This window comes from Lissotriton vulgaris, chromosome 5, assembly GCF_964263255.1.
Source record: "Lissotriton vulgaris chromosome 5, aLisVul1.2, whole genome shotgun sequence".
NCBI lineage: Eukaryota > Metazoa > Chordata > Amphibia > Caudata > Salamandridae > Lissotriton > Lissotriton vulgaris.
In genome coordinates this window covers 1922325103-1922331102 of record NC_141693.1, presented here as the reverse complement: position 1 = coordinate 1922331102, position 6000 = coordinate 1922325103, and positions in this window count along the sequence as shown.

The following is a 6000-nucleotide window of genomic DNA, read 5'->3' as shown; positions in this document are numbered from 1 at the left end:
TCTGGCCAGAAAAGGGCTCGGAGGTGTGCCCCGTTCGGGGCGCACCTCTCTTCCCACTCTTTCTTCTTCCCACTCTGTGTGCCCTTTCCACCACAAAGAACTTGGAGAGGCCTTTGGGTTGCAAGTGGTTAAGAACAAGGTCCTCTACAAAGAGGTCCGCTGCCGGCCCCTCCACCTTCTTGGGTACCCCAATTATGCAGATGCTGTTTCTCCATGCGCGACCTTCGTAGTCACTGAGTTTATCTTCAGCGTATTTCCGAAAATCTTGAAGTTCCTTGATGTCCTGCTACAATTGCGAGGTGTCTCCCTGAAGACTGGAGGTGAAAATCTCCATTTGTTTTACTTTCTCACTGATTTTTCGACATATCCGCCCTGATAAGAGTTACATCAGTAGAGATAGTGTCCATTCGCTGTTAAAGAGATGCACGGACCCCCGAGGTAGCCTCCATTACTTCATGCAAGGTCAATTCAGGTTGTTCAGTTCCAGGCCCTGCCGCCACGTTGCTCCAAGGGTGGGACTCAGTGATCGCGGGCTTCGGCAGGGTGAATTTGTCCAACCGTGTCTGTTGGGTCACCTTCGAGCCCTTGAGGCCCGACATGACTGCGGTTTCTTTGCCTCTGACCTGTCTGCACACTAAGGTACCTCTCCCCGGCGGCGGAATCACAGGACCAGGGCACCGCCACACAGGTCAAAGGGCACGACGCATCGAGTCCCAGGCACCCTCACTTGCTCCACTGGAATCTTGACGATGCTGCGCACGAGAGTCCGTCTCACTGCACCCACCGAGGTTGCCACTCAAATTTCTCCAGGTATCCAATCTCTATCAGAAGCCCAGCAGAGTAGCAGTGTAGAAGGTCGTTTGCTTGGGGTACCAGGTAGTAGTGAGCAGTATCGGAATCAGGATTGGGTCCCCACAAATCTCAAAAGGGCATGCCACTCCGGGCCAGGGAGAAGCTAGGTGCGTCAATACTATCGCCTGCGCTGTCGACGTTACCAACATTTGGCCTGCTCTCTATGTCACAGCAGGTGGTCAGGCTCCACTGCCAGCTTACCAATGTTGACTGAGAACTGTGCAGTCGTGACCACCGGGGCCCAGCCGTGCGCCGCCACAGGGGAGAACTCCCAGGGCGGTCCACTCTCAGGGCGGTCCTAGGACAGGCTCCCAGGCTTCGTTGATCTCCTTCTTAGGGCCACTGCCCGGTTCAGCTGCCCCCTCTGCATATGCAACACCGGGTTTGAGTTGGTTCAGTCCCCCTGGTGGTCGCCGCACTCACTGTCTTTAGTTGGCACAGGAGAAGGGAGTCACAGTAGTCCTCCGGGCTAAGGGCACTGCATCAGGTTGTCCACGGCACGGAGCAGCTCAGACCTCTCTGCGTTCAGCTGGTCTCACCCCCTACCGGAGACAGGGCGTCCCAGCATCTAGAGCAGGACGTTGGTGTCGCTCGAAATTGGAGGCAGCGCCCCACTCCCTGCGCCAAGTTGCTATTTATGCCAGGCGCCCCAAGTGCCGTTTCATGGACGCCAAGCCAGACAACTAACACAGGCCATGGGCCTCGCATTAGTCAAATACGGGCATCAGGACGCTGCCACGCCCCCTCCTTCACCACGGCAGGCCCCGGCTGCCATCTTCTCGCAGGCCAAATGGCGACGAGACTGCTGCTACGCTTCGGTGGGGCTGCCGGTGCCGGAACTTGTATCCGCAGGCTTGCTGGAGACCTCCGATGCATCCCCAACACACAGGAATCGGATAAGATTAGCGGATTGTTGAGGAAAAAACGAAGTATTAGCGGAGCTCCTTTACAACGCGGCCATCATGCTCCATGACGTAGCTACGTCCCCCTATCCCACAAATGTAGACCTTGAAGGTCTCCCATATCATAGCAATCTGAGTTACAGAGCCGATATTTGTAGCAAAGAAGGTTTCAACAGCTTCCGACATTTCGGGCTTAAACACGTTGTCAAGGAATGCATAAGGCGGGAACCTCCAAGTAAATGGGGAAGGTCTTTTCAATGGGGTCTCAAAATCTAGTTGTATGGGTGAATGATCTGAGTACAAGCGAGGGAGTACCTCACAGCCGTTAATCGCTGCTCTCAAGGATCGGGAAGTGAACCAATAATCAATCCTGGTGTACAAATCATGTGGGGCTGAGTAGTGCGTGAACCACCCCCCCACCCCCCCACCTCCCCCCGCCCCGCGAGGTCTCGAGGGCCAAACATCGCCCATGTCCAGTTCAGCAGCAGCATCCTCTATAGCTTCAGCAGCCAATGAATCATGTTGAGCCGGGCTTCCAGAGTGATGTAGCACTGGGTCAAGGACGCAAATAAAATCACCACCCCAAACCTGTGGAGTCCGTGCTAGTCGACGCAGGCGCCCAAGGAGCCCAAGATAAAATTTCGGGTGATCAAAATTAGGGCCATGAACATTAACTATAATACATTCCAATTCCTTCCCCTTGCATCTGGAAATGGTGTACCTACCCTCTTTGTCTTTGCCTCCAGTGAGATACCAGTTCTAGGATTTACCCAGGAAATTTCCCCGCGTGCATGGGTAGAAAACCCTGCGGCATGAAATATTCCATGCAATCATCTACAAGTTAGCATCTGACTATCCACAGGTAGATGGGACTCTTGTAGAAGAGCTACTTCTATATTATGCCTTGTTAGGTAAGAAAATACTTTCTTGGTTTTTCTGAAATTATTCAAACCCCTAATATTCCAGGTTAGAAGCCACAATCTATCCCCCAGGATTTGAATAGGGGTTTATGTCCATAGCAATGTCTCTCCCATGACCGTACAGGTGAGCACTCCGGGACTCTGTCCTACAACGAGGCTCCCCTACAAGTATTGATAAATATTCTACGCTCATTGTGACCATGACTAAACAAAACAGAAAAAACACCCACGTAGACAATCCACACCCACGCCATGCAGACCCCAACACAGCACAAACGAGATCCCCCGACCCCTCCCTTCCCCACATAGAACATAAGGCAAGAAGCCATATAGTGAGTAACTCGCAGAGACGGATGTTACTTTGGCTCTGCTAAATGCACCACTAAGACAGTACATAGTAGTGCCATCCAAGCATATCTGGGACATCTGAGAACAACATTTTAAAAACACTTTCAGCTCACTAACAAATAGTGAGTCTCTCCCTTCTCACATACAAATAGTTTGGTTATCAAAGTTTCTGCTTAGCAAACAATGCAGCTCATTATTAACATATCAATAACAATACTTGCGGTATGCAGATTCCACTAAAGTGTAGTTAGCAAATTCAGAAAATCTGGGTGTATTTAGCAGTCCAATCAGATCCAGTATTTTAGGACTATTCTTAGACTCTAGTCTAACATGGAAGTCACAGTTCCAGAGTGAAGGTTCTCTAATTAGGGTAGTTTCAGTACTGCTCGTCCATACAACCACCAGTCACCTCGTCGAGCCACTCCGCCTCTTTATTCCACCCTGGTGTAGTCTTTGAAGGCCTTTTGTAGAGATTTTGGGGTCCAGGAAGATCTTTGACTTGCCATTCATTACAACTCTAAGTCTGGCCGGATACAGCATGGCGTAGTCCATGTTTTGTTCCCGAAGACGCCGTTTCAGAGGGGCAAACTGCTGCCTGGCCTCCTGTCCCTTCATGGGGAAATCCGGGTATAATGATATTGAAGAACCCTCATACTGTAAGTTTAGTTTTTTCTCTGGCCTGCTTCAGGGTCGCCTCCCTGTCTCTATAATTTAACAGTTTTGCTATCACAGGGTGCGGCGAGGCTACCGGGGCGGCTTTGGGCCGAGAGAGCGGTGAGGACATTCCACTATGAATATTACAGAGGTTTCCCGGCCAAGAAGGGTGACAAGGAGCTCTTCTATGAACACTTCCATATTGCCCATTGCAGTAGATTCTGGCAGCCCCGTATTGTGTATTTTACTTCTCTTAGATCTAGCCTCCAAATCTTCTGCCTTGTCTCGTAATGTAGTGATAGTTTTTGCCAGTTGTTTTTGGATCGGGTCTGCTTCAGATTGCGCCTCTTCTACCTCAGACACACGTTTCAGTCATGACGTTGCGTACAGCGTGTTTATCAAGGCACTCCGACATTCTATTAATGCGATAGCCTAAAGAGACTATTTTCCCATGGATAGTTGAGAGGCTCTTCTGCATTGCTGCCAGGATCGGTTTTAGATTGCCGGCTGCCTCATCTGCAGGGTCCGTCTGCTTAATTAGGGATCGGGCCCCCTCCGTTTCTCTGTTCCTGGATTTCCTTTGTTCGAAATGTAGCTTGTCCATTTTGCCCATTCTGATGCTCTAGGAATGCACGGCCTCCCCAGACTTCCCCTCTCTGCTACCCACGTGCTATTCTTAGGGCTAAGAAGTAGTCCAGACCCAGTGCGGTGTCAAACCCAAGTCCAGTGGTAGAACGAGGGGCTGAGGATAAATGGGCTACCGCAGGCTGGCACAGGGCACAAAAGGGGGTGGGGGGGAGGCCTTACTGTCTCTTATTACAGCAACAGTCACATAGGTCTTCTTTCCTGCAGCAGCAAAACCGAGCTGTGCATACGTGTATTATTCATGCTGCTTTGTGCATAGTGCAGTAGTGTGGCTCACCGGTTAGAGGCGGCAGACCCGAGAGCAGAGGACGGCCCGGGACCAGGGTTCGATTCCCGACGCGGCAGGTTTCTGGACCAGGGTCAGCGGACTCGATAATTCTCTCGCCTCGGTGCCCACTCTGATCAGCGATCACACTCGGCAACTCTGGGCATAAGCTTGCCTCATCTGCACTAACGGCCCCACCAGACCGCCGGGGATGCCTGGTCTCACCCTGGAGATACCCATTAAGGGACCATCTCTCAGGGAAGCCAGGAAGGGTTTCGCAGCGGTCGAAGCGCGGAGATACTCCTCCGGGAGTCGATCCTAGCGCTATATAAACTTGCAATTAATTAATTAATTTGCTGCCACTGGTTCCACTATTTGTAAGCCCTGCACCTGGAGTCCACACCACAATTCCGTCCGACACGAGGATGCAGCCTAGGGGGGGGGGGAGTTCTCAATGCCCCTCCAGTCCTGGGACTATTATCACAGCTGCAGCCCGAGGAAGAATGGGCACAATGCTTATGGGGGTCTTAGGCCCAGCCCCAGTGCAGCAGGATACGCAGTAGGCAAGGATACTGGACCCGCCTAGCCCTGTACAATAATTGGCTGCAATCATGGATGGGACAAGCGGTTACTCAGCTTCAGTCCAGCTGCGCCCCACCCGAGTCCCGCAATAGCACATACCTCTGCTCCGGTGTTTAGGGCAACAGCGGTGCAGAATCATGCATGTTCCGCTTCAGGCCACACTTTTCCCAGCAGCCGGGCAACAGGCCAGCATTGACTGCTGCAGTCAGACAGCAGGGCCCTCTAAGGCTTGTCATGGCTCGCCGCGTGATCTCTGTCCCCACTGGGCGGCATCCTCCTCATCCGGCTAGGCCGGGGCCAATACTTCAGTGCCCTGCTTCTCGCAGGCGACCAGCACTGAATTGGCAAGTAAGTTTAGATTGCCAGCCACCGAGACTAGCGGGCCCGGGACCGATCCTATACAGCGAAGGCTCGTGCTCAGGCAGCAAGCACGCAAACACAGTGCACGGGCCGTAGGGACAGGCCGCATCTGCCCCTTAACATCAATAATGTTGATAAGAGAACTTGCTAGCAATAGAGAGTTGACCCTTTTGACACAATTGGATCTTCACTTAAAATCTGAAATGGAACATCAAATGGTAATTGTTGAAGGAGATTTTAATGTCACTTTTCAGCCCATTGAAGGCATGTATCAGATATTTGAAGAGGAGGATGAGGTGAGAGGCATCCCATGTCTCGACGTCAAATCCATAGAAACTGTCCAATTAGAGATATCCAACTACTTTCTTTAACTCTAGACCAGTTGACATCAAACTTTTAAATGCCGCCCACCCCCCAACCCATTGGAAAAATTAATTGGTGCCCCTCAGAATTTCTCACAATCAGTCTATAA